We start from the raw sequence: 26897 nt of genomic DNA, 5'->3' as shown, positions 1-26897 counted from the left end.
AAAATAAAAATAAACAGTAAAAAAGCAGTATCTGCAAGGCAATAAAGTTCAATAAGACAAATTATGCCTGTAATTAATATGAAAAATCTGCAAATCAATCTTTCCCCTGGCAGGATTTGTTGTTATTGGTGTTTGTTGTTATTTTTGCTGCTTTGTAGTGATTTTCCTGGGCTCATTCTGTAAAGTCTGTAGTATTGGTGGCATGCAGTTTTGGAAGTCTCTGTCTAATTATATTAGTCATCAGCTAATGATGAGACAGAATTTTTCTTTAATGTCTTTGGCTAATGTTTCCCACATTTTGCCAACAAACACTATATGTGTCTGTTTAGGAAACTTTGCAAGGCTCCAGTACTTTAAATTCTTTCCTAGCCTTCATTTCTTGTTTTCTCGGAGCCTTAACATCAGACAAAGATGAGAAATTAGTTCCTTCTCAGGTTTATCCAGAATGTGTGTACCGCCTTCACATGCTTGTGATATTCTGTGTCCGTAGGGATATTTCATAGCTTTTCAAAGCTCCTTATCACCATCTCATTTTCTAGATTTTCCTTTCGAGCTTTCTAGCTTTCAAGCTTTTTTAATGTTTTGTTTCTAAACTAGTATCACCATCTCATGCAAGCGCAATATTACAAAATTGTGGACTAGTTACTTTTAGCAGATACCATGGGAATACATTTTCTCTTTTAATGAATACTGTGTCAATTCAAATAAAGACAATTGTTGTGACTGGGATTTTTCCAGAGTGAAATAGTAATAGCTCTCTTGGAATGAAGCTTTTGGGTGTGTTCTGAAGTGGCTGGACCCCTGTGATGGCTGCTAGGTTGCTGCTTTTTCAAGGCTAACTGCACAAATGGACAGAGGGGAATGGAAACAGGACAGATTGATATAATTGACATACTATAAAGTTATCTGTTTTAACTGAGTCAGATCTTTTCCTTAAAGAAACACTCCCAGAACTGAATAAAACCTTTTTATAACATCTAGAGTTCTGAAAATACTGATTTTGATCATTTTTCAGTGTTCTCATTACCTTTATGCAAGAGTGGCTTTTCACGGTCCTCACTCCACTGTTCTGGAAATGCTTCTCTGTTCTCTAGTTTTCAAACATGGACTTAACGGTGATGTGTTCTCTTAAACATTACGTTACTTATTACTAAGAACTAAATATACTTTTGTTATTTAAATTTTTTTTTCTGATGGCAAAACTGTCTTTGAATATGTAATTTGAATAAAATTTTTAAAACTATCCAGTATGGTTGTAATGCATCTTTTCTTTATTATTTAAAAATATTTAATTGCCCTATAGAAAATAAGATACTACTATTAGAATAAAATAGCTTATAAAATATGTTACATGCGTGTGAAGTAAGTAGCCGATATGCGTGCTGCGCATAGCCAAGGATGAAAGAAACAAGTATGCATTAAGCACTCATGAGATACATTTGGCCCCAAATACTCAGCCACTCACTCATAATATCCATTCTTGGCACATGAGCCCTTTCTCTTAGACATGCAGATAAAGCTATATAGGCTCAGCAGTTCACCTGTGAGCTAAAGCTATCAACCAAGGCCACTCTCTCTCTGCGTCATTCTTCTCTTTTCTCATAATATCTGTTTATTCATGTTTTCCACTTATACAAGGTTTCTATTGCTCTCTCATTGTATCTGCATTGCTTCTTTTAGCTTATTTCTCCAGGAAAAATCTGCTAATTAACCAAGTTATAATTTGGTCTTCAACTGAAGAGAAAATATTTAATTGACTCAGTTAATCATAATCATCCTTATTTGGGTAGATATTTAGAGCAAGACTTTTCATATGCTGCTGGCTAGAATACAGTTATACTACTCTTAGAAGAGGGTATTGAAAAAATTGATCAAGTTAACTGTAGAACACAGTTTGGTATCTGAATGACTATACAAATTTATTTGTAGTTTAGACCTGTATTTGCAATAGAAGAATGGACAATGAAGCACTGAAAAGAAAGAATTCTTTCCTTAACTCTAAAGAAAATACTTTAATGAAAAATGATGATTTAATTAGAAAAACAACTACACTAAGGAATCACACCTAAGTAACTTTCTTTTTCTTTTTTTCAGGATGTAGGCTTTTACTGATGTGTGCACACAGGGCTCAGCCGAGTCACCTCCGAAAGTCTGAGCCCCAAACAGAGATTGACATAAGAATTTGATAGACAGACTGGCTCATTTGGGACAGGGTTTTCTTAATATGGTAACTGGCAATGTTTGAAGGAGATGATTGGTGGTGCACAGATGGCCGCTTGTTTGTTTAATAGCAGCCATTCTTATAGGTGTGAGCTGGTATCTCATTGTAGTCTTGCTCTGCATTTCCCTTACAGCTAATGAAAATGAGCATCTCTTCATGTGCTTTTGAGCCATCTATATTTGCTCTTCAGAAAAATGCCTATTCATATTTTTAGCCCATTTTATGATTGGGTTGTTTTTTTGTTGTTGAGTTATATGATTTCTTTATGTACACAGAATTTCAAACCTTTGTCTGATGTGTGATTTCCCAGTATTTTCTCCCATTGACGTAGCTGCTTCTTCACCTTTTTGACAAAGGCTTTTGAAGTACAAAGCATTTGATTTTGAGGAGTTCCCATTTATCTATTTTTTTTTCCTTTTGTTGCTTGTGCTTTGAGTGTAAAGTTTAGGAAGCTATCTCCTATTACTACGTCTTGAAGATGCTTCCCTACATTTTCTTCTAGAAGCTTTATTGTGCTAGACCTTATATTTAGTTGTTTTGATCCACTTTGAGTTAATATTTGTGTAGGGTGTAAGATAGGGGTCCTCTTTCATTCTTTGGCTATTGATATCCAGTTCTTCCATGCCCAATTATTGAAAAAAACAACTATTTCTTTCCAGCTGAGAGGATTTGGGGGCCTTGTCAAAAATTCAGTTGACCACAGATTTGATGGTCTATTTCTGCACTCAAGATTCTATTCCATTGGTCAATCCTGCCTTTGTGCCAGTACCATCCTGTTTTGACCACTGTGGCTTTATAACAGGTTTTAAAGTCAGGGAGTGCTAATCCTCCCACTTCTTTATTAGATTCTTTTAGCTATTTGGGGTCTTTTTCCCTTTCAGATGAATTCAGTAGCTAGCTTTCCCAAATCTTCAAAGTAGGTTATTGGAATTTTGATTGGTACTCTATTAAATCTGTAGATTGACTTGGAGAGAATTGACATCTTAACTATATTTAGCCTTCCTATCCATGAACAGGGAATGTCTTTCCACCTATTTAGATCTCCTTTGATTTTTTTTTAGCAATGTTATGTGGTTTTCTGTGTACAAATCCTTTACATCCCTAGTTAAGTTCATTCCTAAGTATTTTCTTATGTTGAAATATCAATTAATGTCCAGGAATGCAAGTATGTTGCAACACAAGAAAATCAATTAATATAATTCAGCACATTAACAAATCAAAAGGAGGAAAAATATCACATGATCATTTCGATTGATGCTGAAGAAACATTTGACAAAATTCAGCATCCTTTTCTGATTAAAAAAAAAAACTTCAAAAGATAGGAATCAAAGCTAACAACCTCAATATATTTAGTTGCTATTTTGATTGAAATCTTTTCCTTAACTGACTCCTCAGCTAGCTCATTGCTTGTGTATAAAAATGTTACTGATTTTTGCACATTAATTTTATATCCTGCCAACGTGTTAAATTTGTTTATTAGCTCAAGTAACATCTACTTTTTTGTAGATGTCTCAGGATCTTCCAAACATGGTATAATATCATCTGCAAATAATGAGAATTTCACCTCTTCCTTTCCCGTTTGGAAGCCTTTGTTTCTTTGTACTGCCTGATTGCTCTAGCTTGTTGAATATTAGTAGTGACAGTGGGTATCCTTGTCTTGTACCTGATCTCAGGGGGAAGGTTTTCAGTCTCTCTCCATTTAGTACAATGTTGGTTATAGGTTTTTTATATATTCCCTTTATCATAATGAGGCAGTTAGCTTTGATTCCTATCTCTTGAAGTTTTTTTTTTTTTTGCATCAGAAAAGGATGTTGAATTTTATCAAATGCTTTTTCAGCATCAATTGAAATGATCATGTGATTTTTCCCTTTTGATTTGTTAATGTGCTGAATTATATTAATTGATTTTCTTGTGTTGAAACATACTTGCATTCCTGGCCATTAATTGATTTTCTTGTGTTGAAACATCTTTGCATTCCTGATATAAACCCCACTTGGTCATGGTGTATAATTCTTTTAATGTGCTGTTGGATTCGATTCGCCAATATTTTATTCAGAATTTTTGCATCTATGTTTATTAGGGAGATTGACCTGTAGTTTTCCTTTCTTATAGCATTTTTACCCGGTTCTGGTATTAAACAATATTAGCTTCAAAAAATGAGTTAGGTGAGTTCCTTTTTCCTCAATGTTTTGGAAAAGTTTGAGCAGGATTGGTGTTAGTTCTTTCTGGACTGTTTGATAAAATTCCCCTGTGAGGCCATCTTGCCCTGGGCTTTTCTTTGCAGGAAGATTTTTGATGACTGATTGAATCTCTTCACTTGTTATCGGTTTGTTGATAACTTCTATTTCTTCCTGAGTCAGTGTAGCTTGTTTGTGTGTCTCCAGAAATTTGTTCATTTCATCTAAGTTGTCTAGTTTGTTGGCCTATAGTTGTTCATAAATCTTATGATTTATTTTATTTCTTCAGGCTCCATGATAATGCACCCCTTCTCCTGATTTTGTTTATTTGCATCCTCTCTCTTTTTTTCTATCAGTCTTGCTAGTGGCCCATCAACATCATTAATTTTCTCAAAAAACTAACATCTGGTTTTATTGATTCTTTCAACTGTTCTTTTGTTCTTCCATTCATTTATCTCTGCTTTCATCTTTGCTATTTCTTTTCTTCTATTTGTTTGGGGTTAGTTTACTGTTCTTTCTCAAATTCCTCCAGGTGAGCAGTTAAGTCCTTGATTTTTGTTCTTTCATTATGGTTGGTGTTGATGTTGTCGTTTTGTACTGTATGGCAGAAGTCACACTTCATTCTTTTTCCATGAGGGTGTCCCCATATTGCAGCACCATTTGTTGAATTTTTGTTCATTTGGTTTTTATTTGTTTTGCTTGTTTGTTTGGGAAGTACATGCGCTGGGAATCACACATGGGTCTCACACTTAGCAGGCAAAAAGTTCTCCGTTGAACTACGATTGCACCCTTCTCTCTTGTTTTTTAAAATAGGCATTTAGGGCAACAAATTTCCCTCTCATCACAGCCTTTACTGGATCCCATAAGTTCTGATAAGTTGTATTCTCATTTTCATTCATCTCCAGATAGCTTACTGATTTCTTTAGCGATTTCTTCTTTGACCCATTGGTCATTTAAGAGTTTGTTATTTAATCTCCATGTATTTGTGAATGTTCTCATTCTTTAGTAGTTATTGAGGTATAGCTTCATCCCATTATGATCAGAGCAAGTGCTTTGAATAATTTCAATATTTTTAAATTTATATAAACCTGTTTTGTGCCCCAGCATATGATCTATCCTGGAGAATGTTCCATTAGCACTGGAAAAGAATGTATAACCTTGTGCTTTGGGGTACAATGACCTATATATGTCTGTTAGGTCTAATTCATTTATTAAATTAATGAACTTCTCTATTTCCCTATTGATATTCTGTCTGGTTGTTCTATCTATAGAGGAGAATGGTGTATTAAAGTGTCCTATTATTACTGTTGAAACATCTATCACCCCCTTCAATTTTGCCAATATCTGTCTCATGTATTTTGGAGTTCCTTGATTGGTAGCATAAACATTTATTATTGTAATATCTTCTTGGTGAATTGACCCTTTAATTAGTATATAGTGTCCTTCTTTGTCTCTTATGATGTCTTTACAATTAAAGTCTATTTTGTCTGATATTAGTATAGCTACTCCTGCTTTCCAGCTTATGTGGAAAATCTTTTTCTATCCTTTCACTTTCAATCTGTTTGTATCCTTCCATCTAAGATGGGTCTCTTGCAAGCAGCATATAACTGGACTATGTTTCTTAACCCATTCTGCTAATTGGTATCTTTTAATTGGTGAATTTAGTCCATTAACATTCAAAATTACTTCTGAAAAAGAGTTCCTTGATTCCACCATCTCATCTTTTTTTTTTATTAATTTTATTTGTCAGATCTATATATTTTTTCCTTCTTTCTTTTTGTATTCTTTAAATTGCCCTGTTTAAATTGCAGGAGAAACAATCCTGTTTTCTCCTCTAGATATCCCTCTCCTGTCTTTTTTTCAGCTGGCAGAACTCTTTTAAAGTATTTCTTATTGGGCCAGTCTCTTGTTGACAAATTCTTTCAGGACTATTTTGTCTGTGAAAACTTTAATCTCTCCCTCAATTTTGTAGGACAATTTGGCTGGGTACAGAATTCTTTGCTGGAAGTCTTTCTCTTTCAGGATCTTGAATATATCAAGAAGGCCTGGAGGCCTTCTTGCCTCCAGGGTGCTAGCTGAGTAGTCTGAAGTCAATCTTATTTGATTTCCCTTGTATGTAGTAGATTGTTTTTCTCTTGCTGCTTTCAAGATTTTCTGCTTCTTTTCAACATTTGACAGACTGATTAGTGTGTGTGTTGGGGAAGGCCTATTTGGATTTATTCTGTTTGGAGTTATTTGGGCTTCTTTGACTTCTATATTTACGTCCTTTATGAGGTTTGGGAAGATTTCCCCCCAGTATTTCCTCAACTACTCTTCCTAGCCCTTTACTCCTCTCTTCTCCTTCTGGGACAACAATGCTTGTTATATTTGTGTGCTTTGTTTTGTATATCATTTCCCTGAGTTCCCATTCAATTTTTTCCATCTGTTTTGCCATTTGCTGTTTTGAGTCCTTGAAGTCAATTATCCTGTCCTCTATATCACTTATTCTTTCTTCTATCTCTGCAAATCTGGTATTGTGTGCCTCTACTATGTTTTTTATTCGGTCAATGGAGTCTTTAATCTCTGTGATTCCTGCTTTTATTCTATTTATTCTTTCAAATTCCTCTTTGTCCTCTTCTACTGTCTTCTTGATCTTCTTTATGTCATTTGCTTTTCCACTTATTTTATTATGTAGAGTTATATGAACATCTTTGATTAGTTGTTCCAATGTCTGTGTCTCTTCTGGTGTTTTAATTTGATCATTAGGCAGGGTTATATCTGTCTTCATTGTGAAATGCTTAGTGATCTTCTGCTGTCTTCATCACATGTAAATATCTTGATTGATTTACTTTGGGAGTTGATTTCTTTCAATAGTCTAAGGCCTTGTGTGTTTGTGGGATGGTTGTATAGCAGGGAGTAGGGCACAGGGTGGAGCACTCAATATGGTGATTTGTTTCAGGGCAGGTATGGATGCAGGTTAGGGATGTTATGCTGATGCTTGTGAATTTGGATGCCCGGTGGCCAGGGAGGATGCAACCGTGTGGGTGCACCAGTCTGGGGGATATAACCCTGGTGTGCACTGGTCTTAGGCATGGAGCCCTTTGTGCACATGCATAGAGCTGTGGCAGCCAGTCAGCATTACACCTTCATGGATTGGGGGCAGATGTGAGCCAGCTGCACAGGTTGGCACTTTCTCAGAGTTGGGAAGTGAGACTGAGGGCTATGTGCATGCATGTGTGGCTCTAGGCCTTCTGTAAAGTGCAGTTCCCAGAGCTGAATGACATGATTGGGAGCATGTGGGCCTGGGAGCACTGTAAAGGGATGTGCTGAGCTCAGGGAGGGTGGGGTGACACTATGGGAAGGGGGCAGGGTCACCTAGGTATGCAGGTTAGTGCCCACAACCTTTATGCAGTGATAACAGCCTGCAGGGAACAGGGAGGGGGAAGTAATGCTCCGGAGGTGTACAGGAGAGATGCACTGGACTGCGCTTGGCGTGGGGGTGTGGGGGCAAGTATGTGCACTGGAGACTGGTAGGGTGGGGATTCCTGCAGCATGGGAAATGGGAGAAGGTGAAGGGGCTCAAGTGCATGGGGTATGGGGTGTGTCACCTGTCATGGGGCTGCACTGCTGAGGATAGCGTACCCAAGTAATGCGGCCTGGCTGACTTCCTCATCTTGCACTCCATTCTGTGCTCTCCAGGGGCCTCCATGGCTCCATGCTTCCATGCCAGGCTCCAACCTTCTGCCTCTTAGTTCCTTGGCTTCTGCAACCAGGGCTACCACATGTAGTAAAGAAGGCTCTCCCAGGTCAGCTGCCCTCCCAAATCGCTGCCTTGGTCACCCTCCTGTCCCCTCTCCAACCTTTCCGCAGAGCAGGGCTAATCTTGAGCCACTCTAGTTCATCTTCCCAAACCCAAGTAACTTTTCAATGACTCTGTATAAATTGACTTCTGTTTCTTATGTTTGTTTCTATGGCAATTTTGTTTTAATGTCATAAACTCATAATTTTTAAGCATAGAGTAATATTATTTGTTTCAGTGGGTAACTACTTCTCAGCCAAAACTGATTAAAAAAATAAGGAAAATATACAGTTGAAACTAGGATAGTTGAATTGTAAGCAAATAGTATAAACAAGAAGTCAAATTAACTGCTCAATGATTTTTCCTTACAGGTTATTTAGAAAGAACATGTATAAAATCTTAAAATGAGGGTCAATTAGCGATCAATCCTTGCAATATCATCCTATTTACCACAAGCTTCACTTTTACCAAGCAATAGCAAATGTAGTAAAAAACCTAAAAAGAAATAAAGATAAAAACTCTTCTAAATGTAATACTTTGAGACAAATCACAATAAAAGTATAGTAGTGGAATGGAAAGAAATAAATAAAGAATTGTGAGGGCAATATACACAATTTCTATCAAATAAAATTAAATTGAATAATCTAATCAAGAAGAGGCTCCTGAACTTAACACAAAATCTTTTATAGAAAAAATATGATCATTGAGTAAGATAGTATTTTTTCTTACTTTGTAATCAAATAAATCCACTAATTGTACTGAATATTTTCTATGTTATTACAGAAACAGAAATGTTCTATGATTTTTTAATGAAAAAAAGCAGCTGTCTCGTGTGTGTATGTACCCAGGTAACATTTTTGTAAAATTATATCAGATTTTACTGCACAATGTAGGCTTCTAGTTCACAGAATTAAAGATACCTGTGCTTACCCTTTTCATAACATTGATCTGATTTTAAAATATATCATACATCATTGTTTCCTGAGAGGAGACATAATATCAAAGACAATGCAGAAAAGTATTTTAATAGTAATAGATACTCTAAAGATTTTAGCATGGAGCAAGCTGCTTTGTGATGTGTCCTGGGAACACAGGTTCAGATATATCAGATATTTTCAGCAAGTAATTGCTTTTTTCTTACAAAGCATCCAAAACAACAGGGAAGTGATACTATCAAGGCTGGTTTCCTGAAAGGCCAACTGCTTGGGTCAGGGTCAATGGATGGCTGCTTCTTGTTCCCCATTTTGTGCGGAAGAAGAGAGACAAATCTGGGCTGCCTGACAGTGGGGTATTTTTATAACCTAAGAAGGAGGATGCCCTGCCACTAAAAGTTCTCCACCTGATAGGCAGTTGGAGCTGTTCATCCCTGGTTTCTGAGCTTAAGGTCTGTTCAGGGCTACTCCATCAGACCTTCATCTCCCCCAGGCTGTGGAATGAAAATATATTGAAACATCTGCACAAAATAGAAAAGGAGCTCGTGTGGGTGAGTAGGTGGTGGCTGGAAGATGATGGATGATTGTCTCCTTAACTTTCCCAGTGGTTGATTCTTCAACTTCTCCCCTGGATTTGCCTACTGCTCCACATTAGCTTCTACAGCATAAGCCCCCTTCCACCTCAGACACAAATGTAAAGACAGGTAGCTCACATAAGCCTATGGCTCTCAACAATAACCATAAGGATTTGGGAATATTAGCAGCTGAAGTACATTAGGAGGGCTTTAGCAATGCATTCCTTCACTCCAAGCAAGATGATCAGGCCTGTTTGGCCTGATGGCTATATCCACACCTTCCTACCTTCCAAGAGCCAGATGAAGAGGTCCTACATAGAATCTTTTTGTAAACTTTGCAGCCCGTGGGCATGCCATTGGATTCTACTCACCTCTTGTTCTACCTCCCCTTAGGTTTCAACCCATACATAGCAGGAGGTGTTAGCAATAGCACATATGCCTCTTTATTGGGCTAAGAGGAAGTCCCTAGAGAGTCATGTATTCATTGGTGCTTACTTCTAGCCAGGATGATAATGATCTGCAGGATGGGGAAAATTCGGAATAACATACCTCCCCACCCAAGCAAATCATGCTTTGTTCAATATGATAAATTAAAAGATGACTGAGCATTTGCCAGTTGCATTGCATCAGATATTACATCACAACAGGTGTCCAGAGTTGTGGAGAAAAAGTGCCCAGTCAACAACTGTGCAATTTTCTTTGTCACAAGACTCAAATGAAGGACGTCTTGAAGTTTATTCAATTGTGAGGCAAAGGAAATCAGTTCTTTGATTGTCAATCTTAACTTGGCAAAGAGGGGAGGAGTGAGGTGTTAGATGGCATGATCCCCTTTGTTCAGGTTCCAGGCTACCACAATGGGGTCAGTAGGACAAATTTGTTTTCCTTCCAGTTTTCCACCAATTCAAATCAATAGAAAATAAGGGGGGTTGGCAATAGCTAGTCCTGACAGGTTGCAACCACTTCCCATCCATTAAAGACACTTTTCTTGGCCTATTTTTTGCAGTAACTTTTTTTTCCACTCAAAGGCTACCCAGTCTTTGCACCTAGCCCTGAGCTATAACCTCACCTCTCTCCCATTGATCAATGCACCTTATCCATATCTTCCAGCTCACATCTACCCCTTTTTGATAGATGGGAGTTGTCAGGACTCATTGAAGGTGTCCCATGAGTGTCCCCAAGAGATATCATGGCCCAATCAGGTGTAGGCATTACCTACTAACTTCCAGTATATGAGTGTCAAGCCCTGCAGATCCAGCCCCTGGATTGTCACATAATGTGTGGTAAGCACTTCTAGGCCTGTGTGTTGGTTCAAATCTGTTGTGTACCCCAGGAAGACCAAGTCCTTTAATCCTAATTCCATATTGCTGACTGGAATCTTTTTTATTGTTCCATGGAGATATGACCCACCCTAATCGTTGGTGGTAACTTGATTAGATGATTTCCATGGAGAGTTGTCTCTGTCCATTCAGGGTGGGGTTGCTTACTGTAACCCTTTAAGAGGGAATCATTTTGGAGAAAGCACAGAGCCATCAGAGCCACCAGAGCCATCAGAGCCATAAGAGCCACCGTAACCAACAGAGCCAACAGAATGGACAGAGCCGCAGGGAAGACACTGAAGAGAAAGCTAGCAGATCTTGCCATGTGCATTTCCAACTGAGAGAGAAACTCTGAACGTCATTGTCTTTCTTGACACAAGTCACCTTTCCCTGGATGCCTTATATTGGACAATTCTATAGCTTTCCTTTTATTTGAACATTTTCATGGCCTTAGAACTATAAACTTGCAATTTAATAAATTTCCCTTTTTAAATACCATTCTGTTTCTGGCATATTACAATTCGGCAGTTTGCAAGTTAGAGCAGCCTGCTTTTATCAACACACCCTTTGGTCTGGTGGCCCTAACCTCCCACAATTCTGGGAAACATGTGGAGGGAATAATGTGATAAAAAGCAGTGGCTGAAAAGGAGAGTCCCAAGTGAGTCTTTGGTCCCTATTTCAAGAGCAATCTTCATTTTCATGGCTATAAGGCCAATATATGGCAAAGCCTAAGTTCTTCCCCATCCTCACCCCTTCCTTATGTAATAAATGGGATAAGACCATATTTCTTTTCCAGAGAACTGCTGAGTTAAGCTGCCAGAGGACCTGAGTAAGATGGACAGACCATCCAGGAGGTGAGTTGTCAGGTTGTGAACACTTTTTTAGGTGATCATGAAATATTTCACAGTGTCTGCTGCTTCTAATGAGAGAAAATGTGGAAGGCCCATCTAATTCTGTGAGTCTGGTTCCATGATAGAGTGAAGTGTGCAGTGAAGTGGAATCTTTGGTCAGAGGAGATGTAATCTGAGTACCCAAATAGGTGGCAGAGCCACTTTTCCAAGAAATTCTATGTATGTACTATATCTGCATGAATGACAAGCTAGAAAGACAAAGGCATAGACTGAATAGGTGCCCACCATAGCCAAGGCATAAGATGTACCTTAGAATAATGGGAGAGAGTCATTGAATCCACTTGCCATGAGCAGCTTAGTGTGGCCCCTCTGGGAATTGCCAAAAAATGCCTTTTGGGGGTTCTGGCTTGTAGTCAGCATTTCTCATATTTGTAAATGGCTAATTTGGCCTCTTTTGGTGAGAGAAGTGCTCCGTTTTTCCTAGGCGCATAATTTCATAGTGTCAGAATTCCAATGACCAGTTCAGTGGTGGATCTACCTAGCTAAAGTAAATTATTTCATGGATGTTCTCAAGGGTAAGTTAATTCCATACTCCAAACAGGGCTCATATTCTACTTCTTTCCCAAAAGGATCTCCAGCCTTATTGGGTATGAAAGTCTCATGGTGCATTCATTATCAGTTAGGTCATTCTAATCATGACCCTTGCTATGAACATCAATATGAGTAGCACAGATAGTGTCCTTCCAAACTGCCAATTATTTCCAGAGGTCCCTTGCCTACATTTGGGAATCTCTGATTCTCTGGCTGCTTTCTTTCCATGAACTTGACCAGACTGCTAAGTCACCAACAATGGCCCTCATGTAAGTAAATAGGAACATGGAGATGCTTGGGACCAAGTGTACCAGGACCAAGAGAACCAATTGAAATTCAGCCTACAGCAATTTCTCCAGTGCCAGAAGTGGTATATAGACTGCTAAAGGCAAGTCTATTGTCCAGAGGATGCCAGATGGCTTCAGCGTAACTGATTCCTCAGTGAACCAGTGCTGAGCATCTAATGAACACTCCTTGAGTCAGACTGTACAAGATTACAGTGCAGGGAAACAAAGGCCCTCACCTGGTTTTGTAATACAGCATATCCCTCACTAAGGGCTCAGACAAGTGTGATCCTGAATCCACTATTTCCACTTGATGATATTCCATTGTTGAACACTGCCTGGATGGGTACTCTGACCACTCAGGACCCAGGACATGATGGACATTTTTGGTTTCAAGAGTACCTAAGAGCTCTCTGTGAAGCTTTTTTTCCACCAATGCCTAATAACAAACCAAAAGTTGTCTCTCAAAGACAGAAGAGAATTGTGCTTCATCTGGGAACCTTTGTCCAAAAACCCAGGGGCCTGAAAATTCCTATTACCTTCTCTTTCTGCTAGAACATACAGAAACTTGCAGTTCAGACAGAGATTGGGATCTAGAAACTGAACAGCCAAAAATGCCACGTTGACCTCTTGCAGGCATTGCTGCTCCTCCAGTGCAAATTACCTACTTCACATCTCACCTAGTGTAGGGGTGCCAGGGGCATACCAAGATCAGGAATATGCCAGAATCAATATGCAAATAGCCAATGAAATTCTGGGCTTCCTTGTCAGCCATCAACCTCCATTTGCCTTTTTCACTGGTTGTGCCAGACTTTTATAGGCAGAGATGGTGGAAATGAGAACATCTGCAGATAGAAGTTCTTTTATAAGTTTAATAATGTCAATTTTCCTACAACAGAGGCAATATGCTGCTATTGGACAATGCAGGGAAGAGAAAGAACATTAAGTTTTGGTAGTCTATCACTCACCAATTGTGATGGCCAGAATTTGCTGGGAATGGGGAGAGTATCCCCACAATGGTCCCTGGGATGTATAGTGGTGCAAAATGTAAATCCCTGTAATAAATTCCATGGTGGGAAATACTATCACAGGGACCAAAGAGCGGAAAAGACCAAGTCATCAAGTAGTGATAACTTCCCATGCCCATACCTGTGTGAAGTGCCTGAAACCTCTGAATTTTATCTGTCAACCCCTCAAGCCTATGTCTCTCAAAATGAAAGTAACTTGGGGGCCTGTATTTAAAACCACCATGAAGTTCTGTTCATTGTCCCAAAATTTCACATGTTCTGGAGCATATGGCTTTTGTTCCCCAGAGGATGGGCAGGATTCTTGACCCCATTCCTAGGCCATTTTCAACTTAGGTAAGTCTGCATAAGATGTCCCTTGGGGGTGTCAGATGTTCAGTCAAAGCCAAAGGGAGAGGAAGGTCTGCAGAGTCTACTTCCTCCTCTATTGCTCATATTTGGGGATTGTGGAGAATGGTTAGTCTGGAGCAGATTGTATCTTGTTGAGCCCAGAACCCTTCTTCTAGCTTGTGTTTTTCCCAATATCCTCCATTGGAGATCGTGCCTACAGCAGCATTTTGGCCTCTTGCTCTTGTAGCCAAAAGAACATAGCTCAGCAATGGGGGCCTCCAGAGAAAGGGGCAGCAATGACCATCCTAGGAGTCTCAACAGCTGATGGATTAAGAGGTAGTAACCTATTTCCTCTCAGTCTGGCTTCTCTGTCAGAAACTACAGTGATGACCCTTCTAATACCAGAGCTCTTGCTCCAAGTTGGGAGGGTATGACAAACATGTTAAAACACAACTCCTAGAGGAAGCTGTGGGATGTGATGGAGAACCAGTTTTTCACCCAGTTCATGAGACCCCTTTCTAATAAAATCCCAACCCAATCTCCTAGGAAATGGAGATCTGGTGAGGGGCCAAAGTCTTCTGGAGAGAGTGAAACACCCATGTGCCTACACCCAATTGTTACAGTGTTACTCAAAGGCTTAGCTGAAGTTTGAGGGAGATCACCCAGAGTGGGATAAGCTTGATGACTCCTTGAAGGATCCAGCCAAAAAAAGACTGTGGCCATGGGAGCACCTGCTGCTACACTGTCATTTGTACTCTTCCCTCCCCTGTCTCCTTTTCCTTTAACTTCAACTGACCAAAAGTTTGGGGGAAGACTCAGTTGGATATTGGGTAACTGAGACTCCTCCATTTAGCCTGGGTGATCAGGGTGGCAGTGACATCCTCATCACATAGTTGGGAGAGCCACAAGAGGAAATCTCTGCTTTCTGGATATTAAACAACCACTTCATTGAGCTGCCCGAGGACTTGCCTCAAGACTTCTGCTAATTCTTATCTTTTTATACCATACAACCTTCTCCATAAAAGCTCCTGGTCCCATCTTCAGTGTTAATAGTCTTCTGAATAAATACTGGCCCCACACTTACTTTAAGATACATCTTAGGGTCAGGATGGAAGCATAGTGAGGTGTGGAATTTAGTTTGTCTTCTAGAGCAGGTAGTAAATAGCCAGGAATGATATGGAACAACTGCTAAGGGTACATCAGTGATGAGACACATTGTGTGCACTGGTCTGGACCAGATGGAATAGCTGCAATTCTCACAGAAGTGTAAGTCCCCTAAGCCACAGAGACTGGTGCTCCTCCCCCATGAGTACAACAAGCAAGTTCCCCAAGGGGAAAGGAAACAGACTTTACTATCAACAAGGGCTTAGCTCAATCAAGCTCCAATTGCAGAATTAATTAACAAATTCTGACTACTGAAAATAGGCTCCCAGCACAGACAAACCTGGAATAAGCACTGAAGGAATTAAGAGTTTTTGTCCTGGCAGAGAAAGAGGTGGGACTGATGGAAACAAGCAACAAACAAACAGAGGCTGTTTGAATTGTACAGCACAAAATCCTGGAAAAGGGCTGGAACCCAAGAAAAGGGGGGACATAAGGTCTGGAGATACATAGAGAAATACATCAACTCAAGCTCTTGGCTGACAAACTGGAGGAGCAGGGTCTGGTTCTGGAAAGGTTATTTTTTTTACTCCATAAACAGATTATTAGATAGAACTAGAAGCACTCTCAGACTTCAGCACTGCCCAGCCAAGGGCAGAAAAAAAACTTATCTGAGAGACAAAGTAACTAGGCAGTTGAAAAAGATTAATTTCCTAAAGAGTGCATCTTCTCCAAGACAATGAGAGTGAAGTACAGCCAAAGTGGAATTCCTCCTTCAAAGAATTCAGGCCCCAGGGGCTGGAAAACAGAAGCAATCAAAGCATCATACTACCTCATCTCTGTCTCAATCATACCACTGGCAGGGAGATTCTACTGAAATTAAAGGCACTGCATCACTTTAAATTGGTGGGAAGGCATGGGTAGACAAGCAAAACATGCTGGGCAGGATAGGAAAACACAAAGTCTAGGGATTTCATAAGAAAGCCTGCTCTCACATTCAGGGAAGAATGATGCTTACTACTCATTCCTCCTAAGATTATGGGCCTATCTTGTCTGGGAAAATCTGACTGGGTCTATTATATCACAGAAGAACCTCCTCAAAAAAAAGAGGCTCCATACAGGAAGGGCAAGAAACAGAAAAACAAGAAATGGAAAAATTTGATCAGTTAAACAGAACCTGTGCTGGAGGTCTAGAATAAGTTAAATGAGTGTCAAAGAACAGATAGAGAACAAAATCATCCAGCAAGAAAATCCTAGGTAAAGGAATGAAAATAGCATCCAGAATAAACTAATTAAGGAAGAAAAATGCCTAGACACTAGCAAGAAATAATGAGCCATACTAGGAAAATTGAAGATATGGCTTAATCAAAGGAAAAAACCAACACTTCAAATGATATACAGGTGTTGAAATAGCTAATTCAGGATATTTGAAATGACATAGAAAATCTCATCAAAAATTAAATCAACAAGTTGAGGGAGGATATAAATAAGACTTTGGGTGAACAAAAAAGTAACTCAAAATTTTGAAAAAAAATCACAGAACTTATGGGAATGAAAGTTACAATAAAAGAGATGGGAAAAAAAAGAATGGAAACCTACAACAATAGATTTGAAGAAGCAGAAAAAGGTTTGATCAACTAGAGGACTGGATATCCAAAATCCAACAAACAAAAGAAAATATAGGGAAAAGAAATGAAAAAATATGAACAGGGTCTTGGGGAATTGAGTGACAACATGAAGTGCATGAATATACATGTTGTGGGTATCCTAGAAAGAGAAGAGAAACAGAAGAGAAAGACTAAAGGAGGAAAAATCACTGAAAATTTTCCATATCATATGAAAGACAAAAAAATAACAAATCTGAGAAATGCAGCATACCCCAAACAGAATATAACCAAATATATGTACTCCAAGACACTTACACTTATTAATCAGGTTGTCAAATGTCAAAGACAAAAAAGAGAATTTTGAAAGCAGCAAGAGAAAAGCAATATATCACATACAAAGGAAGCTCAATTAGAATATGTGTGGATTTCTTAGCAGAAACCATGGAGATAAGAGGCATTGGTATGATATATCTAAAAGAGAAAAAGTATGGGTTTAGAATTCTATACCCAGCAAAATTGTCCTTTGAAAATGAGGGAGAAATTAAATTTTTCAGACAAACAATCACTGATACAATTTGTGACTAAGAGACAGACTCTGCAAGAAATACTAAAGGGATCATTACAAGAAGATATGAAAAGCAGCAGTGAGAGGTCTGGAGAAGAGTGCAGAAATGAAGACTACTCATAAAGGTAAAAAAAAGAAAATTAACATGACATATAAAATCCAAAGAGCAAAATGGTAGGAGAAAGTACTGTCATTACAATAATAACATTAAATGTTAATGGATTAGGTCCAGAATCAAAAGACATGGACTGGCAGAATGGATTTAAAAACAGGACCCATCTATGTGCTGTGTGCATGAGACTCATTTTAGACCCTAAGACAAAATTAAAGGTTAGGAAAAGATATTTCATGCAAACAACAATCAGAAAAGAACAGGAGTAGCTATAATAAATATCCAACAAATTAGACTTCAAATTTAAAAAATTAAAAGAGACAAAGAAGGACACTATGTATTAATAAAATGAGCAATTTCACAAGAAGATATAGCAATCATAAATATTTATGCACTGAGCCAAAGTGCTCCAAAATACACAAGGCAATCACTGACAACACTAAACAAAGAAGTAAACTCACTAAAATAAAAGTTAGAGACTTCAATTCCAAACTCTAATCAATGCAAACACATTAGCAGAGGATCGATAAAGCAAGAGATTTTGAATTAATATGATAAATGAACTAGGCTTAACAGAAATTTACAGAACATTACTCCCTGCAAAAGCAGTATACGTATTTTCCTAAAGTGCTCATCAATCATTCTCAAGGATAGACAACATGCTGGGCCACAAAGCAAATCTCAATAAATTTTAAAAGTTTGGAATCATACAAAACACTTTCTCAGATCATAATGGAATGAAATGGGAAATCAATAATAGACAGAGGGCCAGAAAATTCACAAATATATGGAATCTAAGCAACACACTCTTAAACAACAAATGGGTCAAAGACGAAATTACAAGAGAAACCAGTTATACTTCAAAAATATTTCAAGGCAAATGAAAATGATAATGTAACATATGAAACTTTATGGGATGCAACAAAGGCAGTTCTGAGAAGGAAATTTATTACCTTAAATGTCTATATTAAAAATGAAGAAACAGCAAAATTGTGGAATTACTTGGAAGAAATAGAGAAAGAACAGCAAACTAACACCAAAGCAAACAATAGGAAAAAATAACAAACATTAGAGCCGATATAAATGAAATTGAGAGCATGAAAATGATAGAAAAACTCAGCAAAACCAGAAGTTGGTTCTTTGAGAAAATCAATAAAATTGACAGACCTTTGCTAGGTTGACCAAAAAAAAAGAAAAAAAAGTGAGAGAGGATGCAATTAAATAAAATCAGAAATGGAAGAAGAGACATAACCACTGACTGCAGAAATAAAGGTGGTAATGAGAAAATACTATAAGCAATTATATGCTAATAAAGTAGACAACATAGATGAAATGGGCTCACAAGAAAGTCATGAACAACCAACATCAACTTGAGAAGAAATCAATCACAAATGATTGAATTAGTCATCAAGTAGCTCCCCAAAAAAGAAAAGTCCAGGACAGGTGGCTTCACAAGTAAATTCTACCAAGTATTCAAGAAAGAATTAGTACCATTCCTGCTCAAGCTTTAAAAAAAAAAAAATTAAGATGAAGGAGAGCTACCTAACTCATTCTATGAAGCCAACATCACCCTAATACAAAAGCCAGACAAAGATACTACAAGGAAAGAAAATTATGGACTAATTTCTTTAATTATATTGTTGAAAAAATCTTCAAGGAAATTCTTGCAAATTGAATCCAGAAGCACATTTAAAGCATGTACACCATGACCGAGTGGGATTTATTCCAGGTGTGCAAGGCTGGTTCAACATAAGAAAGTCAATTAATGTATTACACCATAACAACAAATCAAAGTGGAAAAAAGACATGATCATCTAGATTGATACAAAAAAAGTATTTGACAAAATTCAACATCCTTTCTTGGTGAAAACATTTTAAAGAATAGGAATAGAAGGAAACTTACTCAACATGATTAAAGGAATATATGAAAAACCCACAGCTGACAATATCCTCAATGGGAAAAGACTGAAAACTTTTCCTCAAAGATAAAGAACAAGACAAGGCTGCCCACTGCGACCATTGTTATTCAAAATTGTGGTGAAAGTTTTAGCCAGAACAATTAGATGAGAAAAAGAAAAGGCATTCAAGAATAGGCATCCAAATTGGAAAGAAAGAAGTAGCATTCTCACTGTTTGCAAGTGACACAATACTGTATGTTGAAAATCCTGAAAAATCTGCAGCAAAGCTACTATAACAAATAAATGAATTCAGCAAAGTGGAACAGGCCAAGGTCAATACCAAAAAATTCAGTGCTGTTTCTATGCACTAGTGATGAGCAAACGAAGGAGTAAATCAAAGTAAAAATTCCAAATACAATAGCAACCAAAATAAGCAAATATTTAGAAAAAAAATTAACTAAGGATACAAAAGACCTGTACACAGAAAAGTATAAGAAATTGCTGAAAGAAATCATGTAAGACTTAAATAAATGGAAGGGCATATTGTATTCATGAATTGGAAGAGTAGATATAATTAAGATGTCAATTTACCCAACTGACTTATAGACTCAGTGCAATACCAATTAAAACTTCAGCAACTTACTTTTCAGAAACAGAAAAATCAATAACCAAATTTATTTGGAAGGGCAGGTGCCCCAAATAGCTAACAATATCTTGAGAAAGAAAAATTAAGTGGGAGATCTCACACTACTTGGCTTTAAGGAATATTATGATGCTACAGTGCTCGAAACAGCATGATACTGGCATGAAGATAGATATACTGACCAATGGAGTTGAATTGAGTGTTCAGAAATAGATCCTCTCATCTGTGGACAATTGACCTTTGATGAGGCAGTCAAGCCAACCCACCTGGGACAGAGCAGCCTCTTCAATAAGTGTCATTGGAGAACTGGATATCCATATGCAAATGAATGAAAGAGGGAAGTGCAACAGTGGCATAGTGGCAGAATTCTCCCCTGCCACTGAGTCTAATTCCCAGAGTCTGCTCATGCCAACAAAAGAGAATGAAAGAGGATCCGTTATTCATACCGTATACAAAAATTAAATTAAAATGGATCAAAGACCTAGACATTAGAGCTAAGGCTATAACACTTTTAGAAGAAAATGTAGGGACATATCTTATAAATCTTATAATAGGAGGTGCTTTTCTAGACTTTACACCCTGCTACCCTGTTGCTCAGTATATGCCTGGATGAACTTAGTGTGAACTGGATTTGCACACTTGTGTTTATGGCAGCAGTGTTCGTTTGATTCACAATGGATGAAGTTGGCCTAAGGGTACAACGACTGAAGAATGGAAGAGGGAACTGTGGTGCATGCATAAAAAAGACTATCGATGGCCACAGGAAGGAATGAGTTTATGAGGTATGTGATTAAATGAATGAAATTCAAGGACTATATATTCATTGAAATAACAGAAAAAAAAGAGAAAGATTATCATGCTTCACTCATGTGGACTAACTTTAAAGTAAAAACTCAGTGAACTGAAGTGGAGAGCATGAATTATCAGGTTGGGGCCTATTGTAAAGGGTATGCGATTGTAAGCTCTTATAGCAGTCACATATATTCAGGAATTGCAGCTGTTATTTTTTTAATTCTGACATACTGAGCTCTTTGTATATAACCTGGTCATTCCCAGAAACTTCGAGTATTTACATAGCATCTGAGATTGAGTTAGAGCACTGAAGCTGTGAAAGTCAGTGTTACCCCATACAGGAACTGTTCCAAAAGTTGAAAAAGGAATCAGACTTTGACTAGAGATATAAATGAAGCTGATTTGGATAAGACTGCGGTAGACCAGATTATAGGGTAAAGGATGATATCATCCATATTTAAAACTTCAACTACTGTGTAAAACCAAAAGGAGAGATGTTTATTTGGTGCAAAGTTTATATTTTGAGTACCACATTATCTTAGTTATATGGTCAGTTTAGTTGAACACCGTAAGTACATGGTATCTTGAATAGGGTGTGAGATCTTGTTGGTTTGTCTGGGTTAGTGGGATGCCCTGATAAATCCGAGAGTATTTTGGGCAGTGATAAAAGAAGGATTAGCTAAATCCTCTTGGGAGACATGGGAGAAAAGACGAAATATTCAATTTCCCCATTTGTAGAATTCCTAATATTCTCACAAGCAGTGAAGACAACCAAATCAATAGGCTGAGCCCCGGATATTTGTGTTGATTCCTATGCAACTTATTCCTGCAAGGGATAGGCTAAGCCTACTTCTAATTATGCTTAAGAGTCACCCCTACAGAACCTCTTTTGTTGCTCAGATGTGGCCTCTCTCTCTCTAAGCCAACTCTCACAGCCCTCCCCACTACTTGGGACATGTCTCCTAGGGGTGTAACTCTTCCTGGCAAAATGGGACAGAACTCCTGGGATGAGCCAGGACCTGGCATGATGGGATTGAGAAAGTCTTCTTGACCAAAAAGGCGACGAGAGAAATGAGACAAAATAAAATTTCAGTGGTTGAGAGATTTCAGAGTTGAGAGGTTATCCTGGAGGTTATTCTTATACATTGCATAGATATCCCTTTTTATAGTTTATAGTGTATTGGAGTGGCTGGAGGAAAGTACCTGAATGTGTTGAGCTGTGTATCAGTAGCCTTGATTTTTGAAGATGATTATATATTGATACAGCTTTTACAATGGGATTTGTGATTGTGAAAACCTTGTGTCTGATGCTCCTTTTATCCAGTGTATGGACAGATGAGTAAAAATAAATATATATATTTTTTACATACATATATATATATATATATATATGTATGTAACATGATGTAAGGGGTAAAATAAATTGGGTAGATTAAATACTAGTGGTCAATGAAGGGAGAGGTAGGGGGTATGGGATATATGAGTTTTCTCTTTTTTCTTTTTTCTTTTTCTAGAGTGATGCAAATGTTTTAAAATGATCATGGTTATGAATGCATGATTATATTGTGAGCTATTTATTGTATGCCATGTATGGACTGCATGTGTGTGCAGATTTGTCAATAAGTATTATAAAAATAAAATCAGTCTGCTTCTCCAATCTCACTTAGGCCACCACACTATCAACTGACAGCAGCCAAAAGGGAAAGCTGTCCAGGATGTGGCACGGGGCAACCTGTACCCACCCCTACCACCTCCCACACACATACACATAGGCTCTGCAGCCACCGGGATTCTGCCCGGGCCAGTGTCCGCAGCCTGTGTTGAAGTATCTGAGGCAGGCAGGTCCCCAGGGCGGGGGGTCCAGACTACACCACACTGCTGGGCCTCTTTCTTCCCTGGTGCCATGAGCAGGGGTGGAAAAGGCTGAAGGGGCACAGAGCCCAGTAGTGACAACTTTGTCATCTGTGGACTGGACACTGAGAATGGGCTAGAGCCTAATGAGCTAAAGCTGAATGAGCTCTCAGCCTTTTGCCAGTACATATAAACTTCTAAAATCAGGGATGGTGCCAGCCCTTTCCTCATAAGTGTGACTGAAGGAGATCATTTGAACAGGCTCATTTGAGAAGAACAGTCAAATCTAAGGTTTTTGCCCCAAGATCCTGAGAATGTAGAGTGGAATCCTTTTGACTAAGATGAAATAGAAATGTTCTGCATGCTTAGAGGGCTAGCATTCAACACCAGGCTAATCCCAGGGAGCCCCAGTTCCAAGCCTTTATTATCACAAGAAAGGATGGTTCTCAGACATTTGGGTTTGCCTTTGAATTTTATGAGGTGGTGATTAGCAAGCAGATCTTCAGTGTGATGCAGACCACTTACCACATGCACAATGCTGAGTATAATATCCTAAATGCTCCCTTGCTGGTGGGCCAAGACCAGAGTGATATGGAGCATAGTTAAGGCAATCCTGGGACAAAGCATCAAAGGTTCAAGTCCTGGGACATAAGCCAGATGCTCTCTAAGTCTCTAAGTGCATTTGCCTCATCACAACCGTGTCTTTCATGAAGGCATGTAGAAGTGTGCTGGACCAGTTCCACCAGATAGTCACTTCATCTCTGCTCCTGCCTCTGCCCCTTGAGAGTAACATACAGAATGCATTTTGTGAGGTGCCATTCCCACCACCCGACAAGTCTTTGATGCTTTCTAGGGTCTATGGGTAAATAATCTGCCAGAGACCAAGAACCAATGAGCCTCCCCTATTCAACTTTCCTGGCAAAAACAAACAAACAAACAAAAAACAACTTTGAACTGTTTGGATTGGAGAATGTGTTTCAGCTTTTTATTTGTGCTCTTCTGGAGTGTCAAGTACTGTTCTGCTTTCAACATTACCAGTGGTTGATGCTTGTGGCAGAGATGATTACAGCTTTCACATTTCTTTTCCACTCAATTTTATTCCCCTCAATTTCCAGCCTCTGCTTTACATTTCTTAGATTCTCTGGTCCCGTACTTGATGAGTTTACATTCCAATAGCCTGGCTGACAGGTCAAAGCTACAGCTGCCTCAAAAGGCTAATCTCTGCTTTGTGGACATTGAAAAACACTTCCTTGAGCTGCCAGAGGATTTGCCTCAGTTTCCTAACAAGCTGGAGTTTGGGGTTTGTCTAGGGAGACTCTGAAATTGTTATGGCATTTGGCATTCCCTCAAAGGAATCTTCATTGCAGTGAGTGTGGCTTCAAGTTGAAGCTCTGGGCCTCAGCTTGTCTCTGACAAGAGGAGGAAATACCACTGGCTCCCCTTTGCATTCCTACAAGTTCCAAAAGGAGAATGAAACTATCATACAGTTGCAAGCCTTGTTCAAGATGACTGGGTGAGCCTGGAAAAGGTGGAAGTAGGTGAAGATCCCAGCAGCAATAAGGATCCCAAAGTTTGTTGTGATGAATGAGGCCTCAGGATTCATCAGCTAAGCATTCAGGAAGTTATTGCAAATTGTTTCCTCCAGTTGTCTGAAGATTATGAGGTGTTTGTCATTCAACCCACCCAGAAAAAAGAGTCCTAGTTTACCAACAGTGAGAAGATACAAAACTGATAAAGCATCTTTTCCATCAGATCAGCCCAAACCCCTATCTGTCCCTCCTTTCAAGACTCCTGAAGGCACAGATGTTGCTTCTTTTATCAACAACAAAATCATGTGTCATGATGATGATGGCAAAGACCCTGTGCTCTGGGTATTTGATTCCCAAGTAGACAGGATCAAGCTATTAATTGTTCAGACACCTACTCACCACACATCTGTGTACCAAAACTGTACCACTGTGGATGAAACAGAGAAACAATTGAGTTGTGTTTAGCAAAAATTGACCATACTGCAGCTTGTCACCATTTATTTTACATGATTAGACAAGGGAAACATGTGTCAAGCTTCTTCCCTAAGCAGCAATCTGTCATACTTTCCATTGGGCCCGACAAGAAGTGGAAAAAGGTATGCCCCTGATCAATGAAGAAAGATCAGTGGAAGGAGCACAGAGAACCCTTGCATTCAGACAATGACCAGTGAGAGAAACATACCTAGGAAGGTGGAAATATGGACAATACCATCTGTTAGCCCAGGCTGTCCAAACTTTCCCCATCACTGATTACCCAAACCAGGAGAATACAGGTGGAGCTAGGGCCCAGATAGGTGAACATCATGGGGGTTAAAAGAACACCTCGATCACCAGATGGTTTGACATCCAGGAAAGGATTTGGAGTCATGGGCTATAAGAGAAACAGGGGAAATCAGTCTTGTGGTCCCACCTGTTAAGTTATCAGGAAAATTGGTAGGGAAAATTCACATCTGGAAACCTCAGTACCTCAGGAAAACTTCTTGATTCAGAGTGTAGGAAGACTGATACCAGCTCAGTCTGTCTCCCCTGAGAATCTCCCTCATTCAGGACATGAAGCACATTCAGAATATCAGGAAAATCAACACTGATATGGAGAAGGCCAAAGCATGGGTACTACTGTCCATGAAATAATGGGTTATTTTCCAGATACCAGAAGAAGCTTCTCACAGAACATGAGCATACCAACAATATTTCCAATTACTAAGTTAACACAGGACAATGACTACAATGAAACTGCTGCAGTCAGAAGCCACAGCCCCCCCTATTTCTGCTCATTCCTCAGTCTTGAGGGATCCTGGATGAAGATGACCTTGGTTGCCTCAAGCTAAGGAGAGATGTACACACCATGGAGCAGAGGAATGGAATTATCCTACCCACTGTTGAGGACACTCCTTCCCCTTGGGATGGAGTCAGTCCATGCTCAACTTTCTGTTTCTTGTGCAGGACAGGCTGGAAGAACAAGAGAGTGGGAGTCAACTAGCCACCCACTGGGCCTCAAGCCCAACCGGCATGTGCACAATCTGGAGGTATAGAGTCTCTGAGAAACAAACCTGACACATGCAAATTGAAAACTTATAGATTTAAACAAAAGAAGGGAAAGAATGATGACCATAGGACCTGTAAGTGAATGTAACTACGTTATATTGCAAAAATAGCTTCATGTTGGTGCTAAAATAGATGCTGCCAAGAGGATATTGATTTCACATAGCCATGTGGCTCCCCCATGCTGTTCAAATGTCCCCAGGAAACTCAGGTCTCACTACCATGGCAGTCTGCAAGATGTGGCTGATACCTGCATGGAAGTGGCTTCCAAAATCACCTCTCAACTGTATATGAAATCTCTTAGGCATTGAAACTTTAAGTTTTCCTCATTTTGCTCTATGTCTTTTTCCTAATGCATCAGTGAGTAATGCTTGATACTAATCCCTTGGTGCCAGGGAGGCTCGTCATTGGAATTTGTGTTCCACATGTAGAGGAAGGTGGTAAGCTTATTTGCAGTTTGATTTATAGTGAGGATACATACATGAGCTATGGAGTTTTCAGAGGGTGACTCTCAGACATCAATTAGATTGGGCTTGACTGTGTTATTTCAAATATAAGGTTCAAAAAAACTGACTTAGGATAACAGGGACACATTTATGTCCCATGGAAGTGTGTAGCTATATAAACTCAAGATGTTGGTCTAGACACCTGACCTTATCCCACCTTTACTTCTCGCCAGAGTTGTGTTGATTTAAAGGTAAGACAATTTGTATACTTGCCTTTCTTCTTGTGTAAAGTTTTGTTTTTTTCCCCCAAAGATGAAATTTTCACCTGCAGCTGGCTGCATGCACTTTCAGAGAAGCCTCAGAGTGGAATGGGGTAGCTGATGGGTAAATCTGGTTGTTTCTGTGACATGTAACATCTTTTTAAGAATTTAAAACACAACATTCCCGTATACACCCCTGTTGTTGACACTTAGCATTGGTGTGGTAGCTTTAATACAATTCATGAAAGGATATTAAAAGAATACTGTTAACTATAGACCAAAATAAAAAGTCTGTGTGGCTTGAGTGCAGGTATGCCTGGTTCCAAATGAGAGGAAATATAGGAGGTCATGATCCAGGGGAGTGTAAACTCGGTGGTGGAAGCCCCAGTTTCATTGATTTCAGTGTGGAACAAGCTAGCCAACTTCCTTGCATTCATGGGAGCATTCTCATATTCCCCTTCATTGCTTGCT

The 26897-nt window shown here is 39.0% G+C and overlaps 1 pseudogene; it reads left to right on the top strand.

Moving 5' to 3' along the window:
- The first annotated feature begins 22701 nt into the window (after positions 1–22701).
- On the top strand, positions 22702–25382 carry LOC143663412 (DENN domain-containing protein 5A pseudogene; annotated as a pseudogene).
- Positions 25383–26897: the final 1515 nt, after the last annotated feature.

The sequence above is a fragment of the Tamandua tetradactyla genome, chromosome 19 (assembly GCF_023851605.1).
Source record: "Tamandua tetradactyla isolate mTamTet1 chromosome 19, mTamTet1.pri, whole genome shotgun sequence".
NCBI lineage: Eukaryota > Metazoa > Chordata > Mammalia > Pilosa > Myrmecophagidae > Tamandua > Tamandua tetradactyla.
The sequence above is the reverse complement of the archived record's forward strand: the minus strand, read 5'-3'. Positions and strand labels throughout refer to the sequence as shown.